Below are 27,431 nucleotides of genomic sequence, written 5' to 3'. Positions count from 1 at the left end.
AACAGAATACATTTTTTATTGTAACCTGATAGAGCAAAGTGCATTATGCTCAGCTATTAGAAGTCCAAGAAACTGTCAATCTAAAAAGAAATCATCCAGTAGGGCACAGGGGTAAGAAACATTCCCCAGTTTCTCTGGCATTATTTACTTTTGATTTCAGGTTTCTTGGAAATATTATCCTCTTCATGTGTCTGGTAATGTAATTTAGAAGGCAAAGCATCTTTCCTTTCTTTTCCAACCACCATTATGAATCCATGTCACACTGTCCCATTCTTGCCTCTGATTCCTAGATTTTCCACATCCATGGATAAGGTAAGAGGGGGCACTGGAAACAAGAAGACCTGTGCACACATTGTGTGCATTAATTATTAATTTCTTGACCAATGAAATAGAGAAGATAATGTGATCCATGCCAGATGTATTTCCTCAAACACTTAGCATTTCTTCAAAGTGAATTCATTCAGAAATACACATTCTAAATGTGTATAGTATGTTATCTATAGCCACCCTGTTGTGCAAAATGAAAATCTAGATCTATTCTTATCTAACGGTAACTTGGTGCCCAAGGGTCAACCATTCTTTATTCTTCTCTCTCCTCTTCCAAGCCTCTGATAATGATCATCATAGTTTTAACTTCTCAGAGGTCACCTCTTTCTAATATGCTATGTATGAATGAAATCATATGAAAGATGTCTTTCTGTGCTCAGCATATTTTAAAAGTGATTTATTTGGGAAGGAGATTTTAGCTACTTCCAGGATTCCTGTCACTCCCCAGATTTGCAGATCCTCAAGTGAGAGAGTAGTTACATGTAGCCTTGAAGCATTGCTTATATTCTTGAAGTCATCTTGATGCTATGTATAACATTTTAATAGCTAATTTCTGCTTTAAAAATTTGTAATGCCTAATCCACCATGTATGTTACCTCAATTAATACTTTACTGTGTGATTTATAGAATAATAAGGAAATAGTCTGTACATATTCATTACAGATATAAGGGTATTTTTTCCCATACAGTTTTTTTTAAAGATTTATTTTTACTATTTTTTATTGCTTCCAGCCCAGTTCCCTCCTTCTGGCTTGGGAAACTAGAAGAGGATGGCCCAAGGCCTTGGGACCTGGCACCCTTGTGGGTGATCTAGAAGAATCTCTTGACTTCTAATTAGCCCAACTCCAATCATTGCAGTCATGGGGAGAGAATCAGCACATCGAACATCTCTGCCTTACCCTCTCTCTCTCTATAACTCTGCCTTTCTAATAAAAATAAACAAATCTTTAAAAACAAACATATTTGCTTTCTGCCTCTCTGCTCTCTGGCAGAGCAGGCAGCAGCCATGGCGCCCAGACATGGCATGATCCTGAAGCCGCACTTCTACAAGGCCTGGCAGCGGCGAGTGGCCACCTGGTTCAACCAGCCAGCGTGGAAGACCCGCAGGTTCAAGGCCAGGCAGGCCCACGCTCGCCGTGTCTGGGCCCATCCAGCCCATGGTGCGCTACCACACCAAGGTGCACGCGCGGGGAGCGGCTTCAGCCTGGAGGAGCTGCGGGTGGCTGGCATCCACAAGAAGCTGGTGCGGACCATGGCCATCCTGGGTGACCTGAGTTGGCGGAACAAGTTCACTGAGTCCCTGCACTCCAACGTGCAGCACCCCAAAGAGTACCGCTCCAAGTTTATCCTCTTCCCACACAAACACTCTGGCCCAAGAAGGGCGACAGCTCGGCTGAAGAACTCAAGTTGGCCACCCAGCTCACAGGTCCAGTAATGCCCATCCGGGACGTCTACAAAAAAGAGAAAGCCAGGGTCATCATCGGGGAAGAGCAGAATGTCAAAGCTTTTGCCAGTCTCCGTGGCCCGTGCCAATGCCTGGCTATTTGGCATCTGTGCCAAGAGGGCCAAGGAAGCAGCAGAACAGGACAGGATGTGGAGAAGAAAAAATAAGACCTTGTAGGGGATTTGTCTAATAAATGCACAGTGCAGTTGGCAAAATATATATATATACACATTTGGAAGATTTTCGTAAACTATGCTTTGTGGTAGCATCGACAACAAGAAAACAGAAATATGGTTCTTGGTTTGACCACAAGCAAATCCCAAAATGTTAACTGTTAATTATGAGGTATAAGTCATCTCTATAAAGAATTGGATTTTTTTTAAAGTATTTCACATTGAGCTAGTGCATACATTTGAGCAGACTGCACAAATCTGCACACATCCCAATCTGGGTGAATGGTGCCTCTAGGAACTCATAGTGTACAGCTCTTGCACTGTACACAGTAGCCCCTCCACTTACAATTGATGTACTCAGAAAAATGGGGATGCTTAGTTCTGTTTTTATTGCAGAGCATTTAAACAGCCTGTTTTCCCATGGAAGCATTCTAACAGAACTATGCCTAGTACAGCTGAAGCTGCTGCTTCTGCTGGAAGGTTCAGTCTTACAGCCCTCTGCCCTGACTCCACACCACTTAAGATCCTTGACCTTGGCATTGATTTCACATGATGTAGCATGTGGTCTGAGGAAGGACTTGCTGTCAGACTAGTGCATGTGCCCCATTACTATATTCCATTTCCGCACAGACAAATTCGAGCTATGGTCTGTGGTTGCATATTCTGTGTGCCTTGCACGTAAGTATTCAAGGGTTATTAACAGAATGAGTGATGAGAGATACTAAATCTGCTGTTTCTTCTGCAGTTTCCCACAGCAACTGAGACAGGATGGCACCCAAAAGCAACATCCAAATATCAACTTAACAATTTTCCTGAATAATAGAGTTTCTTCTTTCAGAAATATTGCTTAAAACAGCTGAAGCACTAAATGAGGTTTCTGAAATGGAATTGAAAAGAAAATCTGGCAAAAAATAGTTGCCTCGTTCCTCTTCAGCAAACATGGTCTTGCAGCCTGACGCTGCCCTTCGGGCCAAACAATGCTCTAGTGACAGGCACTGGGGAAGCTGGTAGCTGAGTCTGGAGGCACGGAGCAGGTGCTGAAAGAATCCCCTTGTGGGATGGCCAAACTTGATCGCTGGGAGATAGCTCTGGGGGTGGAATGTCAGCCTGGGAAACGGCTCTGCCTTAGGTTTCTCAGAGTTGTGATGGATGTCTGTTATTCCAACTCCTGAATTGAAAGGAGAAAATATCTGAAATGAGCATGATGAAATGGAACATTATTCAATTAGAAAGATGGAGCCTGATTTTGAGAGGCAGAATGTAATGACAAGGCTGGATCACGTCCAAGAGGTTGTGCCTGACTCCCCAGCTGCCTGTGAAATCAATGCTTCAGACTGAGCCTGAGCAGGTGGTCCACAGCATCCTTCTCCTCACAGGCACTGCTGACCCGGGTCTAATAATGACACTGCACACCACAGTGCAAGCTGAGGCCTACAGCCAGGAGTCTCAACACCATACATTTTGAAAACTGTTTCCTCAAAACCCTAGAGTGCTGAACTCAAATGCTCCCTTTTTCATGGATATAAGTAGAAATCAGATGAAGCAAATGTGTGTGAAGACATGCTAGAACAAAATTCCAGTTTTACTTTTACTTATTGAAGAGAGTTCCATGTTACAACTTTTCTTATGTAAGTAAAACATATTGAGAATTTTCTTTTAAGGTATAAAAGCAAAGCTAAATATAAAACTTACAATTATTACAGAACAGTTACTTTGCTCTAGGAACAAAACATATCATAATTTGATCAATATGAAACATTTTCACATTATTTTACATAGTATTAAACAGGAACCTAAAATTAATTCTGCACAATTATATGAGGATGGTGCCATGGTGTAGCTGCCTTAGGCCACATCTGTGGCTCTGGAATCCTATCAGGATGCCAGTTCATACCTCAGATGCTCCATTTCTAATCCAGGTCCCTACTTATGGCCTAGGAAAACTGCAGAGAATGGCTCAAGTCATTAGATCCCTAAATCCACGTGGGAGACCTGAAGGCAGTGCCTGATTCCTGGCCTCAGACTGGTCCAACTTCACATTTGAATTTCCTGGAGCATTTAGAGTGCGCTTTGGTTTGCATAAGATGCTGCTTGGAAAGTTTGCATCTGTCATCAGAGAGCCTGGGTTTGAGTCCCAGTTGTGCTCCCGATATGGGCTTGCTGCTGATGTGCACCCAGGGAGGCAGCAAGTGATGGGATTAGAAGCTGAGTTCCTGCCAACCATGTGAAAGACTAACATTATCATCCCAATCCCAGCTTCAGCCTGGCCCTGCACACTCTACCTCTGTCTCTACTTCTCTATATCTATATCCCTATCTATGTTCCCCTGTCTCTCTGTCTCTGCTTCTGAAGTAAAATGTTTAAACTCCATAGGTGGATAATTGATCTAGGAGTTAAAATACTCATCAAAATACCTATGTCCTTTGGGGCTGGCATTGCGGAACAGATGTGCAAAGCTGCTGTCTCGGGCCAGGATCCTCTAAGAGAGTGTAACTTCGAAATGTAACTACTCTGCTTCGGATCCAGCTCCCTGGTAACAGACCAGAGAAAGCAGCCAAGGACAGCCCAAGCACTTTGGCCCCTGCACTCACATGGGAACCACAGATGGACTCTTGATAACTGGCTTCAGATTGAACCAGCTGTTGTGGCCATTTGGGGAGTGAACCAGTATGGAAGACAGACTTTCTCGCTCTTTTTCTCTCTCCCTCCCCTGTGTGGTCTTCCTGAATAAGTATGTATACATTAAAGACAAACAAGGGGCCTAGCACACTAGCGTAGTTGCTAAAGTCCTCACCTTGCATGTGCCAGGATCTCATATGGGTGCCGGTTCTAATCCTAGCAGCCCCACTTCCCATCTAGCTCCCTGCTTGTGGCCTGGGGAAGCAGTCAAGGACCCTGCACCCAGGTGAGAGACCTGGAGGAGGCTGCTAGCTGCTGGCTTTGGGTTGGCACAGCTCCAGCTATTATGACCGCTTGGGGAATGAATCAGTGGATGGAAGATCTTCCTCTCTGTCTCTCCTCTCTGTATATCTGACTTTTCAATAAAAATGAATAAATTAAATCTTTAAACAAACAAAAACCCAGGAATCTGTCACTTAGTGATCATTCAAAAAGGCCTACATCCATCAGAATTTTTGAACTGTAGCTTGCATCACAACATGGAGGGGTCATGAAATTCCAAAGTTTCTTATTCAGCAGGTCTGGCTAGTTCTGAGTTAAGTCACTTAAGCAAAGGCGGTGCTTTTCTAGTAAGCTCCCCGGTGAGGCTGATATTGTGGGTAAAGATCCAACACTGTGAAAAACACTGGCCCTTACCATGCTAGGTGAAGTAGTCATATTTGTAGTAATTCTAGCACCCAAGAAAGGTCAGGCTAATTTCTATTTTTTCCTGTTAATTTTATCTTTACTAATGGTTTTAAATGATATATGAAATACCACAAATTTATCATGTATCATGTGATTTTAAATACATTTATGCGTTGTATATTGTGTAGGATTTAAGTCAGAGTAAACATATCCACCTCTTCTGACAGTTATTATTTCTTTGTGTGGTTTTAAAAAAAAGATTATTTATTCTAGATCTGCTTTCTGAAAAACACATAGTTTGATAGCATTATATAAAATCAATTCTAGTGTGAAATAGAATAGCAGAGTATCTTTTCCTGGTTTAATTATAACTTAGGCATCATCATTCAAGTTTTCTTCATACCATCCTCTCCTTCATTCTCCCCTGCCTCTAATGGCCACTATTCTACCTTCAGTGTCAGTGAGGTCAATGTTTATAATTCCACATAAGAGTGAGATGATGTGGGGCATCTGTTAATGTGCTTGCCTTATTTAATGTTGCAAAATAATCTCCAGCCTCATCCATGTTGTTGCAAATAAGACTTCATACTTTTGAGAACTGAGTAGTATTCTACTGTGTTTACGTATCACATTTTCTTTATTCATGCATCATTCAAAGGAAATTTTGATTGATTGAAATCTTTATTATAAGTAAGGGCTGCACCAAACATAAAAGCCCAGATGTATCTTTGACAGACTGATTTAATTCCATATGACTATCGAACATAGGATGAAATTGCTAGATCACAGAGCCTTTCTTTTATAATTTGGTGAGGAAATTCCAGATTCTTTTTCATAGGGTTATAGTGGCTTGTAAGTTCAGGTTTCTTTATGTTCACTTACCAAAAAAAAAAAAAAAAAAAAAACAGAAAGAAAGAAACCAATATTCAGAAAAATTCAATGATTTTTTTTTAATAGTACACAGCTAATTAGAGTAATGCAAGATTCTTACCTAGTACTCTCTTATACCCTGGCCTATGTACTTTGGAAAACTATCATTCTCATTCTCCTTGCTCTCACAAAACCAACCAGACTCCAGCAATTCTTCTTAGGAGAAATTCTTCCTATTTTTATCTTGTAAGCCTCTTAACTCAGGAAGCTGGCTTGATCAATGGGAGAGAAAACTATGAGCTGCTGGCTGCTTAATACATATCTTGCTGGCACTAATATCTCCCTCATCAGATTAGCTGCATGATAAGCAATTAAGAAGAGCTGTGCCAATTCTTCTCAGCACCTGCAACTCATTATGGAATGAAACGAGTCAAGTCCAAGGATTCCATTCAGAAGAATGGTATAAACAGATGATGCCTGATTTGTCAGGGATCTCCAAGGACCATATCCAACTTTCAAAAAGTCTTAGATTTGTACAAAGCTATCTACTGTTCTCCAAAATGGCAGGCCATAGAAAAGACATTCAGTTGCATTCAACAGAAAAGTATTCTTTATTTTCCAAGCGATAGCCTTTTAAGGGGAAATGCTGACTATTTTTGGCACAGTAAAAAGATTCATAAAAAATATATTTCAATGTCTTAATCCAAAAATCTACCTGAAGGTTCAAGGAAATAGTTTAAATTATTCATAACCAAAGATAGTCTTCATAATCCATAACTATATGTACTGCATAAAACAGGCTGTCCATTTGAGTGATGGCTGTTGTCAGCGATGTTGATAGGCACTCCCATTCCCTAGCTGGCTTCCAGCAATAGCAATCCACATTTTTCTCCAGCGAGAACAAGTAAACTGAAAATCAGGTATCTAAAAAAACCCAAGATTCCTGTGCTGGTGGTTTAGCAACAGGTTGTTAAATGGTGTTAGGACTTAGCCACTAAAATAAGCACCCAGGACCTCTTTGACAGTGAGTGACAGTGCTAGTTAATGTCACAGATATGCTATTGGAAAATGCTGAAGAATGTTTGGGACGGGTGTAGAGTTAGCACACATTCATTGTGTCAAAATTGAAGCAGGCAGGGGCTAATGTGGTGGTGTACCGATAGCACTGGCAGTCCATATCGGTTCCGGTTCATGTTCTGCCTGTTTCACTTCTGACCCAGCTCCCTTCTTGTGGCCTGGGAAAACAGTGGAGAGTGGCCCAAGGCCTTGGGATGCTGCACCTACCTAAATGGGAGGCCCAGAGAAAGCTCCGACCATCGTGACCAATTAGGGAGTGAACCAGTGAATGGAAGCACTTCTCTCTTCTCTCTCTCTCTTACTCTTTCAAGTAAAAAAAAAAATCAATAAATATTTTACTTGAAGCAGAAGTTCTCTAAGAATTGTTAAGATCATAATTACAAGAGTGAAGACACATTTGGAAAAAAGAACATATCTAATATAGAGTGTCAATACAGAAGGAAGAACTTTCTGGAAGAACTAATTTTGCTCCAGGCTGAGAGTCTGAGAGTAGCCCCAATTTTGCCTTTGCCAGATCCCTCAAGGAAATCTAACCAGAGCAAGCTCAAGTGATTCTCTTTCTTGTGGTTGGTAGCTCATTTCATGCATACATCTAGAGAAGCTAAAAAGTAGAAAAAGCTCTGGTTACTCTTCATGGGAAAAATACTCTATAAAGAGGTTTTAGTCTTTTTGTACATTTTTCACCTACTTAGTGGTGCTGAATTTCTTCTGAGCCTTACACCTGCCACTGTATATGTCAGTCATTCAACTGTGCAAAGACACTGTGAAAACCCATCAGTTGGAGTGTTGCAAAAAAAAAAAAAGTTCATAGAATTTCAAAAGGATTCCATCTTTAAATATGGACACTGTATGTAAATTCATCAAAATAAAAATTGAAGGGAAGATCAGTATGTCTTGCTGAGATCAAACTGCTGCAGTCTTGACTTACCCCTTTCTGTGGGTGGCCCATATAAGTTAGATCCAGCCAAGGGGGACATAGCTGCTAATTCTGTCTGTTCACCAAAGAACACTGAAGAAAAAAATAACCTCGAAGTTATAGGTGCATCAGCACTCAAGTAAGCAGGCAAGTGCTAATCAAGACTCCGAATAAAATTCTGTTCTGGAGGAAGATGTAGAAAGATTTGTAATGAATAAATGCCCAAATGAGTATGTGCAATTAAATCTAGTATTCAAAAATGAGGTTAAAACCATAGGAACTGTGTTTTGAGTTTCAAATTTTGAAGCTAAACTCATGAAAGAAGACTAAAGAAAGCTTTTTGGAGATCTAGACTTTGAAACCATCGCCAAGAGAATTAAGGCAGAGTCAGACTAAGCCAGGCACACTGCTGAAGGGTCAGTTTTCAGGTGCCAGTTTTTCCCCATTATGGTTATTTACACAGATAATGCTGTGCACGTGCTTTTCTCTCTGGATTGAGTACAGTCTAACTACTCCAGACCCTACCCAGGGCTCTTCACCCTGAAAACAAGCAAGATGCAAGGATCCTGGTATGGGAGTGCAATAAGAAAAGGTACGTAATGAGTATTAAGCACTTATTTACTGAATATTTTTTTTCAAATTGTTTAGTTCAACCAAAAGTCCAAAACACCTGCCCATTAAGGGTCTGTTTAAAAGATTAATGTTATGGAAACACTGAAAAATTCAGCATTATCCTGAATACAAATGGGAATCAAGGGATAATAATAGCTAGAGATAGGATATAATTATTTTATCATTTAGAAAGATCATTCAACTACTAAGAAATGAGTGAATACAGACTCCAGGAGAAGCCCTGATAGATTTTAAAAGTGAAGTTGAGACTTAAAAAAAAAAGTGTGGGAGAGAATTAGTTATTGTGATTCGGTTGTAGCTGCTAACTACAGTAACAATGAGATCTGCACTTGGAGATGTAATTGTCTCAGAGATCCAGTCTCCCCATTAGTACACTAAGAAGTCACATAGAAATCTGACTGTAGGGCCCGGCGAGGTGGCGCAAGTGGTTAAAGGTCCTCGCCTTGCACGCCCAGGATCTCATATGGGCGCCGGTTCTAATTCCGGCAGCCCCACTTCCCTTCCAGCTCCCTGCCTGTGGCCCGGGAAAGCAGTCGAGGACAGCCCAAAGCTTTGGAACCTGCACCCGTGTGGGAGACCCGGAAGAGGCTCCTGGCTTCGGATTGGCATAGCATCGGCCCGTTGCGCTCACTTGGGGAGTGAATCATCGGACGGAAGATCTTCCTCTCTGTCTCTCCTCTCTGTATATCCGCCTTTCCAATGAAAAAATAATAAAAATAAATCTTTAAAAAAAAAAAAAGAAATCTGACTGTAGTCCTCACCTTGTTACTTATGCGACCAGGACTCCATCTATCACAGACTTTCAGGAGATGGAAATAGCTGTTAGTCTCGTTATTGTGTTGAAAACCTGGGAGAGTATGACAACTAGGAAAGGTCAACAATCAGACTTCTCACTGTGCCCTTAACAAACTTACCTCAGCACTGATTCCCTGCCCCATCACACCCCAATGAAATTGAAAAGATGAATCAGTTGTTGAGTCAGGTAAGCCTTAATTCCCCAGGTCCTCTGGAACCCCAATAGTACTGTGGTTTAGCCAGCCATAAAGAAACATAATGATAAAATCACAAATGTCATTTTCATCCAATGATATGGCCATTTTAGTGAAACCCTCAGTTTATGAAAGAATTAATTTTGTTTGCCAATCTACACATAATTTTATAAATAAACTCTTAATATTATTTCTTCTGTATAGTTTCACAGTTTCTTTTTTGTCCCACTTCTTCTCAAGCCTAACAAGTATCTATCTAAATATTTTAAATACAGTCCTTGTTTAGATCATCCTTTGTTTGAATCACCTTTCTGGGATGGGAGGGAGATTGCTAATCATAATGGAAATATATTAAATGCAAGTCTTCATATGCCCATTCCCAGAGGTTTGTTTTAGTTGGAGTAAGCCTCCAACTACAGGGAAACCCTATCTTTGTGGCCTCTAGCATGAATGCTTTTCCAGTCAACCAGAGCAACCAGTGTGAGCTTCACTCCAGGCTTCAGAATCTGAGTGCAGTCCACTCCAATTAAATCAGAGTTGTTCACTCTTGCAAAAATGGAAGCAGTGGGTTCCAACTGATATTTAGCTGCAACACTTAAACAAAAGTAATTGACACCTGATGTGCACAAAAGGTTTACTCAAGTGTCAGAACCTTTGCATACTTTCTAAATAATTGATCCTCCAAATTCTGTCCCATCACTGACATCAGCGTGTAGTAGATGTCCCCAGTGTGGTAACCAGCTGCAAAGTTACTCCTCCTCAGCTATGATTTGGCACTGCCAAAGGTCATCTGGTGCCCAGGAGGCCAGCCCTCATAACTAAAGACAGCTGAGCCACGTATTTCAGGTCCAGAAAAATCAAAGTCAACATCACAAACAAAGTTAGAACACTCCCTCTTGTAGAGGACTTGCTTTTACCACTTTTCTGGCCCACATTTAGTGAGAAGGTAGTATCAAATGTCACTTTCAAATCTTGACAGATAGGATGTTCAAATATAATTTCTGTTCCCAGTGTTCCCAGTGTTCCGTATTTCTGTGAAAGACAGGCCATACTCATATTGTTTTTGTTTGGTCTCCACGGTTCCAGTAACTTTACCAGTACCTAAATTAGACAAAGCAGTTGTTGAGAATTACATATCACAGCATGACTGTTTCTACATCCAGTTTCACCAGCTCGACATCAAATTCTTTGTTGAAACTATCTCTGGCAATTTTACTAAGGGTGGTGTATGATGAACAAACATGCATTGACTGCTTGCAGGTCTGTCTTTAAGTCTCCTGGGTAACTCACAGGCAAAGGCAATTTGATGCTTGCCTGTTGGGGGTGCTACTGCCACTAGGCTTACAACTAAGGTGGCTTAACTTCCTCAAGATAGGCCTGCAGCTCCCAGGGCTGGAAGGTGAAGTGAAAGTTGATCTCTCTTGTAAACAGTGCACATTCTTACTCTGTTTTTAAAACAATACCATTCATTCTTCTAGACCCCAAATAAGCCTCATTCTCTCTATGATGCCTTCTTTCATCAGAATGTCCTCTTCAGAATTACTGTGTCCTTCTTAAGTGCGCCGTTTTAGGGGAAGAGCCACCATGAGAGGCTGAAATTCGGACTCACAGAGATCAAAAAGTAACCAGATAAGATAAAGAGAATCATACCTGCTTCCCACAACTCCTATTAAAGGTGCCTGTGTAGCTCCCAGCACCTGCAATATACTGCTACATGGCAGAAGGAATTGGAGTTGTAAATGGAGTTAGGATGCCTAGTTCATTGGTTTTGAAATAAGGAGATTATCTTGGATTATCTAGATAAACTCACTGCAAGCATAATTGTCTTTGAAAGTGGAGACAGGCAGTCAGAATCACAGACTTGAAGATGTTTCCCTGCAGGATTTGAAGAGGAACAATTTGCTAAGGCTTGAAATCTACATTTAGAAATTAAAACTAATGATACTAATCAGGCAGGCTTTGCCCCTACCACCCCCAGACAATGAGCCATGCCGACACCCTAGTTTTACTCACATGAGATCTACTTTAAACTTCTATCCTTTAGAACTCCAGGATAATATTTTTGTGTTGTCATAAGACACCAAGTTTGTGGTAGTCTATTACAACAATAGGAAACTAATATACTAAATGTCAAAGCTTAATGTCTAACACCATTAAATAATATTATTTTCTAAAATAAAAAGGAGAACATGTATTTGGTAAATTATTACGAAATGTTTTAATATTTGCTGTGATCAATAACGAATGTTACTGAACATTCTTAGCTAATGAAAACTAAGGAGATTGAACAATACTACACAATTGTTGGTACTAAGCCAATCACATATGTGTATGCGTGTACATGTTATATGCACACACACAAAAATGTCCAACTGGAGAGTCGTCAAGGGATTTCAAGGAAATGATCCAAGGTACAGATGCTCAGGAGTGGCAGGTAGAGTTTACTGCATTGGCATTACAAAATACATCCAAACCTGTATCTGTCCATTGACCATCCACTCACAAGTTGCAAACCTGTCTTCTGTCAAGGTCATTTGGATATTTTTAACATTATTTGTTGGCCATGTGAAGTTATCATTTTAAGAGTTAACCTGCTTTAGCTTTATTGAATTTCAGGTCCCACCTACAGTTGCCTTGGCAGGGCCAGATATGATTTCTTGAACCTGATATGGTCCACGGGAACAGACCTACCCACTCCCAATTGATAAACTATCACAGTTTTCAAATGCATACACTATTCTTGCACAGAGCCTGAAGAGAGTGGGGGGGGGAGGGAAACGCTCATAAAATGCTGGAAATGTATGTCTTGTAGATTGTGCTAAAAGAACACTTAGAGTAAGGAATTGAAGTGACACCAACTGGGAAGATTTCTCCAGGTCCAAATAAAGTGTGCATAAAAATTCCGCCAACGCTACGTAAGGAGAGCTATGATGAGAAATGAGGAACAGGGCACTTAGGAACAGAGATGACTCAGTTAGCCAGCCTGAGAGATGACAAAAACTTAGCAAAGGAAAGAAGTCTCAGTTCAGTTTTAATGATGAGTAAGGTAAGCCAGCAGAGAAATCAAAGCCCTCTGAGAGAGGGGATTAGGGAAAGGTGTACATAGAGACATTTTATACTTAAATTATTACAATTTGTAGCACTACTATTTTTTTTTTTCTGCTTCATCTCGAGTCTCCTTATCTGAAACATTAGTTGCAAGCTTCAAGTCTTATACCTCTGTGAGATGCCTTTTAAATCCAGGAAACTGGGAAATTATTAGATGAGGCTTTTTTTCCCTCTGAACCTGCTTCTTCTTGCCTCCACTCGCTGTCAATTTCCATTTGAAACTTTTTTGAGGACCCAGCGATGCCATGGGCAGTCCTAGTTCTGTGGAAATGTCTAGTTCTTCTGAGATTCTGCCTTGCCTTTGCTGTCTTGTCCTTGGGGAATTCCATGGCCTTGTCCTTTCCCTGCTCCCCACTATCCTATCTGAGCTGCCTTTTCCCCACAAGAATTAATCTCCCTAATACGGTTTATTGTTCCTTTAACAAACTGCTCTATTTTACCTGCATAGAGCATTACAATCATTATAGTGAGAAAGGGACAGATAACACACACACACACACACACACACACACACACACACACACACACAGGGAGACAGAGAGAGACAGAGAAGAGAGAAATATCCTGTTCCCTGGCTCTTGCCTCCAAATGGCAATAACAGACAGGGTTGGTCCAGGCCAAGCCAGGAATTTCATTCGATTCTCCTACATGGGTGCAGTCTGAGTCATCTTTGACACCGATCTCCGGGTACATTCATCGAGATCCTGATGAAAGTGGAGCAGCAAGACTCCAATTAGTGGCCATATTGGGATACCAGAATCACACAACGTGGCCTAACCCTCTGTGCCATGGCCTGACACGGCTGTCTATTTCTGTTCATGTTCATTTCCACCACTGATTAGGTAGGGCTTCTTTACTTCAAGAACTGGTTTTGTTTGTTGTTTGTTTGTTTGTTTTACTTAAGTGCTCCAGAACTGTGTACCTGTTTGAATCCCCACATTCTAATTAGCATTTTTACTATTTTGTTTTCATTGTTATTTTTTAGATATCTGGTTGTTTATTTATATAGGAAACAGAGAAAACTAGAAAGACAGACAGATACGCACACACACACACACGGAGAGAGGGAGGCAGGGAGAGAGAGGGTAAGATAGAGAGAGAACATTTTTTCCTTCACTGATTTCCTCCACCTCAAATGGCTGTATTAGCCAGGGCTGGGTCAGAGCAAAACCAGGATCCAGGAATTCCGTCCTGATCCTCCACCTGACAGGGCCCTAAATACTTGCCCATCTTCTGCTTCTTCCTTCACAGATGGCAGCAAGAACCTACACTCACTGGAAGTCAAGGAGCTGGGATGTGAAAAGACATTCTGAAATGGCATCCAGTGCCACAAGCAATGACTTAAGCTGATGTGCCACTAGGCTAACTCCGTGTTTGCATTGTTATTTCTATTTGTTTACATTGCTACTAATAATTCAGTGAAGAAGTTTGACTCACTTGTAGGCACTTACCTATGAGATCAAATGAGGAAGGCAGTTAAAACTGAATCTTAGATAGTAAGCAGAACCGAAAGTAGCAAATGAATCGCTTTGTAAATCATATGGTTTCAGATAGTTATGCAAATAACAAAGAATAAAGCAGAATAATATGCTATCGTTTGCTGAGTTGCATTATTGTGTACATGGCAAACTTCAACATGTTATTTGGTGTTGGATTTCAAAAAGTCAAACACAAAGTCTCTATAACCAATCCTTATTTGGATCTCCATGAATGTCAAATTACTTAAATCTCTAAGAGAAACTAAGAAGGACAGCAATTTCAAGCTAGGAAGCTTCAAAAATCATTATTCCTTGTCAGTTTGCGTGCTTCTGATCATAAGCAAATAAAAATGACCAGCTCAGATAAATGTGACAATAAAAATTACACATCACAAATAAGCAAACAGGAAAAAAGTCAAGAATTAGTTTGCAAATAGCTTAGTCATAAGCAGATACGCATCTAATGGGGCATTTTAAAATGTTTTTTAAGAAATCACCTTGGAAAAAGATCTTGATTTAATGTCAAGGGATATCTAATTCATCAAGGTTTTCCTCCCCAAAGCCATTCTGCTGTTTAAACTCTTGTGTCTTCATGCTATGGCCAGCTGATTAAAGATAGAGAACTTACATAAAAAAAGCCTATGAAAGGTGGAGCTGCTGAGATGTCTTTGGGTCATTGGGGCAGACTATGATGTTTCTCATGAGAAGTTGAGCATTTCATTTTAAGTTTGCTCTTGCTTTTTGGCTTGCCACATGATCACTGCTACCGCAACTGCCTTAAGTACCCTCTGTCAGATGCTGCCTGATCCTGTAGACTTCACTTTAATCTGAAACAAGCCTTCTCTTTTCCAGTGATTCTCCTGTTGGGTATCTTAGTTGAAATAGTGAGGAACGGGTACCAGTGTTGTGGTGCAATGGGCTAAACCGCCACCTGCAGTACCAGCATTTCATTAGTGCCTGTGATGCCATGCTGTTAAGAATTCAGATTAGGAAGGATGGCATTTATACTGACCCAGGCTAGCATTAAGTTCCAGGATATTAATTTGCATGCTCCCTCTATGCATTTATTTCCACATAATACAAGACTACCAATGAAGTTGTCATAGTCCAATGTTATCACCTCATTTGTCCGTTCTAGATCAGTTTGGTGTATCTCTTCTTTAACAAAATGCATGCAGTCCTTTCTTGGCATGGTATCCCAGGACCATAGAAATAATTATTCAAAATAATGTTGTGCAAAGCAATTTTTAAAGATCAGTAGGAAACATTCTCTTTTACTTTGTGACCTATAAAAATTTTGGTCAAAATGTTAAAAACCTTTTTATTGCCAATTATAAATATACAGGGTGATAAAAGTATTAAAAGTAATATTTACTTGCTACCTTATAATTTAAGACATCAGAAACAATAATAATTAAGGCATTTAATTATATTGTGAAAGACTTACCCGGAGTAATTTGAACAATAGTTCTCTTCTCATTGTGGAACTTACAATACAGAGATCATGTCTTTTCTGCATGCTGGCAAACCACTGTGCTCTTGCCTTCACATCCAACATTTTACCCCTTGATCTTGCCATATTATGAAAAATTTCCAAGAGTTCCTTTAATTTGAACTATTTCCTGGCATAACGTCTACTAGAACATCTTCATATTTTTCATCACAATCACTTTATGTCAGTAAGTGTGTGCCTTCACTCAGTTTGTTTCAGGCCTCATATAAAGAGATTCTCAAATGATAACAATATCACTCCACTGAACATCAGCTCTTTGATCTAAAATCTCATTTATGTTCAAGTTGAATTTCCCTTCAGCCATTGCCTCTATTTTTTTCCTACTTATTTTTATCTTTGTTGGCCACTTTCCTATTCTGATTGCTCAATTTTTTAAAGTGGTACCTTGATTCATCACAGACAAGAACACCATACAACTACATCATGGATTCCCTGTGCATGAATGGAATAACAGATACTCATTGGGCACTGACCATCATAGCCGTTGGTTCCATAGTGATTTTGTCATCGAGGAGAAGCTAGCAAAATTAGTACTTCCTGCAGTCAACTGTAGTAAACAGATGATAGTCACAGGTAACAGGTGGTAGTAACCAAAACTTGAACCTTGCTTTGGGGACTAGATTTACTTAAAACATTTGCGGTAATTAGAGTCCATGCATATCAGAACTATGTAAATAAATACCTGCACAAACAAGTAGATTAGTATTTTACTTTCCTCTCAATCCCCCAGATAAATCATAAATCATGTAAAGAAATACACACACACACACACACATATATATACATACACACATATATATGCTTGTTATTTTCTGCTTTGCTTTTTTCAACGCTGGAATTAACTATACAAAATTTCTTTTTACAGTCAATCTCTTTTTCTCCTTCCACACTCTTCCCTCTTATATATGAACTAACGCCTAAACAAGGGAGCTGGTGGTTGCCCATCAAGCTAATCTGCCTGCAGTGTTGGCATCCCGCATGCGTATCAGTTCATGTCCAAGCTGCTCCATGTCTGACCTGCTCCATGAACTGGGAAGACAGTGGAGGAGGATGGTTCAAGTCCTTGAGTCCCTGAAAACATGTGGGACACCTAAAATAAGCTTGTGGCTCTCAGCTTCAGATCAGCTCAGGATATGACATGTGGCCACTTGGACACTACCAGTGGATGAAAGATGTTTCTCTCTCTCTCTCTCTGTGTAAAATCTGCATTTTCAATAAAAATAAGCAAATATAAAAAAACAAAGAAACAAGGAAGAAATTGTCTTACATTTTCTAAAAATGAAAGTAGAAGTAGAGAAAAAAAAAGTAGAAGTAGGGAAAAGTTAGGGGCCAGCATTTAGAGCAACTGTAAAAAAATTCCATCTGAGGTATCTACATGCTTTGTAAGCCTGCATTGGTTGGAATTCCAGATCCTCTTCTAACTCCAGATTCATGCCAATGAACGTTGTGGGAGGCAGTAGGTGATGGCTCGATTACCTGAGTCCCCGCTACCCATGTGGAAGAACACTCTGGAGTTCCTGGCAGCTTGCTTTGACTTGGCTCAGACCCAGCTTTTGTGGACATGTGGGTAGCAAGCCAGTGGAGAGGAGATCTTTTCTTAGCTGTGAGCACATCTCTGTTCTCTCCATGTGTGTGTCTTTCAAATAAAATGAAAATAAATAAAACTTAAAAAAAGAAAATTTTAGCTATGATAACAAAATTATCTTTAGCTCGTAAAATCCTGATGTTGCTCCTAAGTCCTTTTACATTTTAAAAGTCTAAATCTCTTTCCCAATGTACATGTAATTAAAATAACTACTTTTTAAACCAGCATTAAAAAGGTTCTTAGGTTAAAAAAATGTACCATTTCAGCTGTGCTGTGAATTCAATATATGCATGTTACAGTATCTGGGAAACTCTCTGCTATGTGCAACACATACTCACCAAACATCAAAATCCAGTTACAAACAAGCTGTTAGTGAACAATCCATCAGAAAGAGCAGATAGAGTCTAAGGTACCTGAGCAATAGAACTTGTTTATCAACAAACTATAGTAAAGTGACAAGAGAACTTACCGTACACATACTCCTCAAAGACGTAAAACATATCACAATTTACTTTGTTGCCTCTTTACATTTTTGCGTGCTTTCTCTCTCTCCAATTTGGTATATGATGACAGTTGTTATACTCCCCATATTCAGTAGAGAAACAACTTCAAAACGTTCCCTGGTCACCATAAGCTTATTTAAGGAGCATAGCATTCTGGTGGTGCTCTGGAAGGAAAATTGTGTCCATACAGCCCATTTCATGGTGGTTGAAATTTAAATATGAGTAACCCTAATTTCTGAATGCATCTCAGAAAGTGCCCCTGATGTGCCTTTTCCAAATCAGTTCAAAGAGACCAGGATTCGAGAAGAAAGACAATTAAATCTCCCATACCCTATACCCACAATTGAACCTCACTGGGTTCGGGGCCAGTTTCATGCTCCCAGCCTGCCCAGGTAAAGATAGACAAACATAAGATCTTGAAAACCTCATCTAATAGAGAATTCAGAAAAATGAAAATCCCCTGAGAGTCTTAGAGTGCCCTGAGCTGGAAAGAGGAGGAAGGGCAAAAATGGCACGATGCTGTGCCTGGTTAGACATTGGGTAGCTCTGGCTGGGAGGTAAGACAGAATACGAGGCAATATAGCTGAACGGAAGAAATTTGGTGAAAATTACTCAATCTGTCTAGTGAGTCTGCCTTCAGTGCCTTGTTAAAAATAACTATGCTAGTTTTTCCAACTTAGAGTGGCAATCATGAACTAGAAAGCAGAAATTCAAAGCACTGTCTGATGAGCGACAGTTCTTATGCTGCTGTGAAGGGGCCATTTTATTTTATCTCTCTGCAGGTTAAGATAACTCCAGGAACTTAGGATAGGATCCTACCAAAAGGTGTCTGAAATCACTGGTATAAATATTAGGGAATTTAAGAAAGCCCATGCAATTGTAGAAACAAAAAAATAATAATTTTATTTGGGCCAAAAGCTTTCGAAATGCACAGAGGTTTTCCTTAATACGCACTTTCCTTGAACTTTCTTTGAGTAACCTTATTATGCTTGCATTTAAAATTTTTGTACTAAAATGAACTTATCTTTGAATATCACTGTCCATGAACTTTTTGAAGTATCCTCAAACTGTCATAATTAAGACAGAGAAAAAAAATCACAGATTCCTACATTGCATAAAAGAAAAATAGCAGCTTTCGCCGATCTGGGTCACTTTTTCCAGTCTCACGTGCCGGCTTTCTTGTCTGTATGCTCCCCAGCCAAGTCCAGGCTAGACTGGAATCAGATGAAATACTCAGACAAAATAACACTGCATTCAAAACTGACATTCTATGATCTGGCTAAATTCTTCCCGAAGCCTACTTATCTCTTTTTCCAAGATTGCTAGTGTGCTCACAAAAGGTTCCAAATATGCACTTTATTTTCTCCTGAATTATTCATCTACTTTTCCTGGTGTAGCTGGACTATACCACATTAGAATTATGTCTTGTATTCTTTTCCCTTATTTGCCAATTCCTCCAGGGAAAGGTGTTTCTCTTCAGTCTCCAAGTGTACCTGTCAAAAAGCCGTTTTTAGTGATAAGAAGAATGGTTTAATATACTCTTCCAGAGACTCTGCAATTCCCCAGAAAGTAAAATCCTACATCTTAAGAAGCAATAGAGGACACAGTGAAATTAGCTTGAACCAAGGCCTAAAGCAAACAGAGAAAAAATGCCTTTGCTAACTTTTGTTTTCATTCTTTATTTAATATTCATTACCAGATGTTGGTTCAGGCCACCCTTGCCCCATCTGGCAGTCAGGAAGAGAGGCTAGGGCATTTGATTCAGTTCCAGCATCCATACGCTGTTGTATATGCTATTTGTTCAGACCACTTCTGTTTCTGCATTCAAGGGTGTGCTTGAGGCATTGCTCACATTTATAGAGTTCTGCAACTATCCCTCAATTCTTCCTCTGAAATCTTTCTCATAAGAATATATAGATGTACGAGTTGTACTTCCTAAAGCTCAGGGAAATGGAATTAAAAAGTTTATGTGGGAACAAGATTTTATAAAACTAATGCATATTTTTACACTGCATATGTTCCATGAACCTTTTAAAGTCACCTGATTATTATGGCACAATCAGGGTTATCAAACATGCACGTGTGCACACATACACATGCAAATATCCATGTACTGCAATAACATCATTCATTTTTGTACACATACTTAGTGATAATGATATGTGTCTAACATCATACTAGGCATATTGAAAGAAGTGTAAAAGAAGTATATATAGTTCTTCTTTACATGAAACTTATAACCTGGTTATATCTAAGTATATTAGATAATAAAACATGCCATCAGACATTTATATAGCAATGAATTTGTCTTGGTGTTAAGAGACGCACCTGCTAGCTGTACAAAAGAAATACAATGTGAGATATTGTTTGGTTTACCTTGCTAAGAGAAACACTTGTTCCTGTAATTCTTCTTCAACTCAAATATTCGAAAAGAATACCAAACCAATTCCTGTGGCCCTTGTTTCCTAGTGCCCTGGCACAAGGAATCCCACACATTGAAAGTTTTAAAGCACTACTTTTGTGAAACAAAATAGATGTTTATATATTCATATTGTGCAAGAAACTAATTTGGATGCCTTCATTTTTTTTTCATATGTATACTGGGGAATTTTAAGTTTATCAGTGTTGAAGGATTTTATTTGATGTAACATAGTAAATAGTATCTGGGCCTCAAGTCACTTGAAGCCTTTTAATATGCCATGCTCTGGTTTTTGTCTAATGAATCTATTACAGTGGTGATCCTTCCAGATTAACTCGCTAGAAACTGAAGTCATTGAGCAAAATCCATGGAGCTCAAAATATAGTTTAGAATTTACTCTGAGCTGTCTATCTGCTCCCCACATATTAAAAAAAGATGTATGCATTTTGTTTGCTGGTTTATTCCCCCAAATGCCTGTTAGGACTGTGGCTGAGTCAGGCCAAAGCCAAACTCTGGCAGATCAATCCAGATCTCCTTATGTGTGTTAAAGATCCAAGTCATTTTGCCTTTACCTGCTACCTTTGAGAGTGCACATTAACACAAAGCTAGAATGAGAAGCCAAAACAGGCCTTGCATTCAGGCACAGCGGTATAGGATCCAGGTGTCCCACGCAGCACCTCAACCCCTGTGACAAAAGCCCCAGCCACATCTACTCTATAGTTTGAGTGCATATTTCAATATCAGTAACCTGCACCCCTAGAAAATTTCATTTTTGTGCTTAGTTCAATGAATGGTTATTAAATTAGTTTAAATGGAAATTAATTTTAATATTTACATGGTTGTATGCCTCTGAAAATCTTAAATAAAGCAATCTAAAGTGAATAATGACACTTGGAGAACCTATGTTGTTATCCTGAAAACAGAGGGAAGCAATTATTTATTCAGGAGTGGGAACTGGGAGGAGCATCCCTCTGTCCCCAGTAGGCTCTTGTGGTTCTTCCACGGGAACCTGAAAGAGATGTTATCGTTCTTCACCTGGGCTGCTGGTTTATGTCATTAAAGGAGGTTTTGTTGTTGTTGTTGTGGTTGTTATGATAACCATGTATTGGCTATGCCACATGCAGAAACTTTCCCTTCACTGATCTGGAACAGGCCAAAGGCACAAGCGTTTGCTCCCAGACCTTTAAGTGATTCCACTGCGTAGCCAAGGTTGGTAACTGCTGTTCTGACAACAAGTCTGAAATATCATCATTTTCTGGCCATTTCCCTTCTACACTTCTGCAGGTGATCGTGTTAAGAACCTTCCTTCCCTGAACCTAGGTAAGAGTTAATTTTTATATTGCTTTCCTCCAAGGGGAAATAAGAAGTTTTTCACTCTGCAGTACTGTAGCAATCTTCCTTAGATGTTAGACTTCCCTTGGCAAAAGGCTCCGGAAACACCTCTTGGGCTTTACAAAATCTAGCCCTTTCTCTCTCTGAGTGAAGCAACACATTTATTATACAAGTGGGTTAACCTTAATAACAATTATTAACCACAAAAGTGACAGCTACTGTAAATAATGCACTCCCTTTCATCCTGGTTTTTCAAAGAGATCTTCAGGGACCAAAAACTGCATTCATGATTTTGCATAACTTGGCAACTAGCAATCTGTGGCCTCAAATTCCAAACAACAGTCTTTGGGGTCCCTGTTAGCTTTGTTCTAAACTTTACACAGCTAATTAGGAGTGTTCAAACACTCTCTTTCTGAACCACTTAGTTGATGAGAAATGCATTCTTAATGGGCATCCTCCAAGACAATTTAATGAATCCACAAGCACAGCAAAGCAAATTGATTATTATGCAATGACTTGCAAGAGCTCCTTGTGACCAGCTTGTAAATAGAAGAACACAGAGGTAACCAGGACACAGAAGTTGGCAGCTTGGATTATTAATGAGGACACGAATTGTGGTAATGATCAAGCAGCATCTTTTAAAATTAAATCTTCATGGGCTAAAAGAAAATATGCTAAGTTAATATAATTCAAATAGTACTTTGAAAAATCTTGCTTAACCCCATGAGCTATGTAAACAGTTTCAGAAGAGCCAGGAAACATGAGTTAGGAGCTATTGGCTTTCACTGGCTAAGAAGATTTGAAAGGTATCCCTCCCTTCTGAATTTCAGGGCCTCCAAATTCAAGTGATCAGGCTAATCACAGGCTTTTGAGCTCAGTTCCAGCTGCACAGCAGGGTTTATTACCAGAATCATTATTTATTTATTTAATGTATCAAGGTTTGGATTAGGAATAGGGGAGAGGGGAAATTAGGTACCATTCATAATTTCATAAGGAAGTTTGACAGCCTTAAGATTATTAGCCTGGGGCTAGCATTTGGCATAATTGTAGGACGTCAAGGACCTGTGCACCCCATATTGGCAAGTTTAGATTGAAGTCATGGTTCTGCTTCTGATTCTAGCTTCCTGTTAGTATACATCCTAGGGGCAGCATGTAATGGCGCAAATATATGGGTGTCTACAATCCATATGGAAGACCCAGATTGAATTTCTATCTCCTGGCTTTAGTCTAGTTCAACCCTATTTGTTGCAGGCATTTGAGGAATGAAGAAGTAGCTAGGTGATCTCTCTCTGCTCTTTCAAATAAATAAAATAACCAATGAATCAATGAATGAAAAGCAGTTTTTAAAGTTATTTTTCGGAACTAGCATCATGGTATAATGTGTTAAAATGATGCCTGCAGTATCAGCATCCCATACGAGAGTGCCGGTTCAAACCTCAGTGGCTTCACTTTCATTCATCTTCATGTTCTTGCACCTGCGAAAGCAACAGAACATCGGCCACATAACAATACTTTATTCTATCCTCCCACCTGGATGAAGCTCCTGGCTTTGGACTAGCCCAGCCCCAGCCACTGCAGCCATTTTCAGAATGAATCAGTGGGTGAGATCTTGCTATCTCTGTGTGTCTGACTGTCTCTCTCTCCCTCCCTCCTTCTCTGTGTAACTCTTCTTTCCCAATAAAAATTAAGAAATCTGTTTTTAAAAATAAAAGAAGTAAACTTGGCTTAAAACTAAATTCTTCCCAATGTATGATTTTTATGATTCCTCTGTCTCTTTCAAAATACCTGCTTGCACACATATACAGATGCCTACACTGTCTTAGATCAGGATTCATTAAAATGGACCACTACATCCCACACTTGCAGTTACCGAAAGAGTAGAAATAGAGAGAGATCAATAATTTTCATTTCTATCCAGTTCGCAGGCAAGGATGATGCTGCTGATTTGGAGAGCACACCAAGAAAATCACTGCCCTTGACATTCACTTCTTGCTGACAACCATGTCCAAGTGCTACTACTGTCTGATTTGTCCTTGTCTTTAGACTACAGGTCCACTCCTCTATTAACCCAACATCGATAAGAAAAGGCGCCTGATGCTTCTGGCTCATTCCTAGACTTGATCCATTCCCTGCAGTGCAGCTTGCACTCCCTTTCTAGACATGGTACTAAACTGCTGAAGCTCATGCTGAGCACTGAGTCAGCTCTCCAGATAGGAACTCTGGGCATCTCTCCTTCACGAGCCTCTTTCTTCATACTGTTGGTGGTACCTGCGGACAGGTGTATAATTTGACCCAATCAAGGCTCCTTGCTGAGTGTCCTTGTCTGCCACAATAGGGATTAGAATGAAAACGAATAATCAACATAAATTTACAAGACCTTGACAAAATTAAAATATTACACAAACAGCAAAGTACTTAGTGAAACAACTTCATTCACCAACTACTATTCATCTTCAAATTCTATAATTAATGTTATTTCCAGAGAGGGAGAAACAAAATAGATGTGTAGAAATTATTCAACAATTTCTTCATTTTTCTTCTTTCTTATCTTACAAACTGGTGTTTTATTTAAGTTGTTTGTTAGAAAGGGCTTTCTCAATGTGACCTATGCAACATGGCATTGGAGACAGTAAGACTGTATTTGTCTAGTCCAGCTGCTTCAATAAAATATTAAAGCAGGGTAACCTAGACCAGAGAACTTCAAAAACACACTTCCCAGCCAAATACATCCTTTACCTGGGTCACTGTTGTATGTCTACTCTCAACCCCCAACTCCATTCCTGATTCTGGGAAGCTTCGGCAGGACTTTATCCAAAAGCAGGCAGAAGTGCAGCAGCTTACCATGCATCTCCTTTAGGAGAAATTCATTTAGACTTGAGAAATTACAGCTAATGATTAGAAAGATACACCATGAAGAATTATGTAGGATTATATGGTCTCAAATGCCAAATTAAGGATTTGGGGTTAGAGAGGAAATTTATTTTATTTTAACTAGCTAAAGATAATTTATTGCCTAAAAAAATACAAATGTTAGAACCTATTGTCATCATATCCCAGGGATTTAATTCCACCTATAAAAGTGAATTTAAAACAAATGTTATTGAGTTTGAGAAATGATTCATTAATGAGAACTGTGGGGAACCCATGGAGTTTTCGTTTTCATCCTCAAGAAAAGGTTGTGGTAGGCACTAATGGGACAGTTTAAAACAATGGTTGTTAGTCTCTGCCAGAAGACGCAGTAACCACTAGGCACCAGCATGGGATCATGAAAAACAAGCTAAGCTGAACTAACACATCCATTAGAAAAGCTTAGCAGAAAGGGAAAATGCCATCTCTCTAACACAAATGACTTGAGGATGGGCATTTCTCACTAGGTCTTGTTAGTCTCAGGTTTGTGTTGGGAAATTTTTTTTCCCAAATTCTAACATAGCCTTTGGCAATTAATATTGGTATTATATAGAACTCAACAACAATAATTTGCTTCCTATAAGTAGGTTCCATATTAGCTTACTGTCACTTAATAATTTACATAATTACTTTATAATTACTTATAATTTACTATAAAGCATACACTTACAAAATGAATTCATTAGCCTGGTCACATGTTTTCTTGAATTTTACTCTTAAATGCCCTGGGATTCTTCCATGTAAAATCACATTTTTATATGTATACAATATTAGCTTGATTTTAGCCAAAAGGCTGAGAAGCGCTATGTGTATAAAATCTTCCAAACAGCTCCTTTTGAGTGGTATGGGAAAAATTATGTCTCATAGATATTACAGAATTAGAGCTATAAATGTGAGCACGTGAGAACACATGAGAGCTCATGAAAGCTGTTAGGGCTCTCTCTATACTCTGCTTAATTTCCTCCTGTCTTCACGCTCAGCAGATGTTCCCCTTATACTCTCAACTTCCCAATCATCTTCTAATCCCACATAGCAAAATTCTGAAGTCAGTTATTTATGACCAATAAACTCCGATTTTGCCAGATTTTTTTGAAGGTAGTATCTGACCTCAAAGATTTTGCAGGTGAGTTTGGAACTGGTCACGGTTCACGAACTTCACATTTCTTTCTCGTGAAAATTTCATGCAGCTTAGAAGAAACAATGGACCCCCCCAAGGAAACTGTTATCTCTATTTCCTACTGTGGCTGTTTTGGGCCCTAATTATTAAAAGAGGCAAAATTGATATCACATACGCAGAAATTACCAGCAATAACAAAAACAGTAAGAAAGATATAGTTAAAAATGAGTAACAGTGAATTTATATGTTTTACATTTACATGCTTATTATGCCAATTTGTTGCATGTAAAATCAGCAATGAATGTGAAAACCTGCTATGAGTCAAGTATTATGTATAAAATATTGTACACAGTATTATTCTTTTAAAGAAAAAGAAACAGGCCTTTCGCGCTAGCCTACCAGCTAAAATCCTCGCCTTACACACTCCAGGATCCTATAAAGTGCCGGTTCTAATCCAGCTCCCTGCTTGTAGCCTGGGAAAGCAGTCAAGGACGGCCCAAAGCCTTGCAATCCTGCACCCATGCAGGAGACCCGGAAGAAGCTCTTGGCTCCTGCCTTCAGATCAGCTCAGCTCCAGCCATTGCAGCCACCTGGGGCATGAAGCAATAAACAGCAGATCTTCCTCTCTGCCTCTCCTCCTGTATATCTGACTTTCTGATAAAAATAAATGCTTCTTAAAAAAAAAGACAAGGAAACAAATACTTAACTAGGCTGGTTTCTGCTGAAGACTTCAGAGCTATGAAGAAGACAAGGTAGGATTCCATTCTTTTAATCAAGATTCTGGCTTATTTCTTCTCACTTTGATACTTATCCTCTTTTTCTTAGTTAAAATGGCTTTCAAGGTCTTTCCATTACAAAATCAATAAGGTGTGCTGCCCTTACAGAACAACTCTCTCAAGGATATTGTTCTGTCTCTGCAGAGCCATGCTGAACTGAAAGTACCTTCATCATAGCCCAAAATGATGTTCATCCATGATCATTATTCTGTGGAAGGCAACACAGCCACTCTCGCTACAGCAGTTCTTTCTGTTCTCAGCAATTTTTTTCCAACTCATTAGTTTCTATGGAATAGTCTTATGCTTGTTGACTTACAAATTCACCTTTCCTGTGTTGTGGACATCTGATGAGATTTAGGACAGCCAGATAACAAGTTACTATTCTCACTCTAATCAATTCACTGCCTCCCACACAAGCCAAAATGTTGGGTCAGTCTTACAAGTTAGCCATGTAAAAGCATTGTCCACATGACTTCTGCTCAAAAGCTTCTCTCCTCTGATGAACACCTGTCCTCCAAAATTTAGTGATTTCTCCTAGTGGAGCACTTATCACAATGTGCTTCAATGACATCTTTGCCTAATTGTTTCCCCAAGAGAGACTTAACAACTTTAGTGCAGACATGAAAGAAATTGGATTAATGAAGTTATCTGCACATGATAAGGCTTTCACAGAATGTGTGAGAGTTTAGTCAATCTTGAGTAAATACCTAAATACCTGCACTGTGCTATCAAAAAAAAATCTCATAATGGAAGACAATAAGGAATGTGATGATTTGACCAGAGCTTTCTTAGAATAAGGAACTTATAAAAAACAGATTCGTGGTTTCAAATAATAATGACTTAACGCTATTGAGACATTATGTTCAAATAACTTCCTTGCTGCTTTTTTACTTGTTGTATGGTAATTTGGTGGTCCTTATTCCACCTCTACTTGAGTCTATTGTTACAACCTACTTTA

At 39.5% G+C, this 27,431-nt stretch overlaps 2 pseudogenes; one reads left to right on the top strand and one right to left on the bottom strand.

Moving 5' to 3' along the window:
* Positions 1-1,333: 1,333 nt before the first annotated feature.
* Positions 1,334-1,948, top strand: LOC121155696 (annotated as a pseudogene).
* An 8,118-nt stretch (positions 1,949-10,066) lies between these two features.
* LOC121155695 lies at positions 10,067-10,982 on the bottom strand (annotated as a pseudogene).
* Between the last annotated feature and the right edge of the window lie 16,449 nt (positions 10,983-27,431).

This window comes from Ochotona curzoniae, unplaced genomic scaffold, assembly GCF_017591425.1.
Source record: "Ochotona curzoniae isolate NIBS_2020 unplaced genomic scaffold, NIBS_Ocur_1.0 contig_3037, whole genome shotgun sequence".
Lineage (NCBI taxonomy): Eukaryota > Metazoa > Chordata > Mammalia > Lagomorpha > Ochotonidae > Ochotona > Ochotona curzoniae.
The sequence above is the reverse complement of the archived record's forward strand: the minus strand, read 5'-3'. Positions and strand labels throughout refer to the sequence as shown.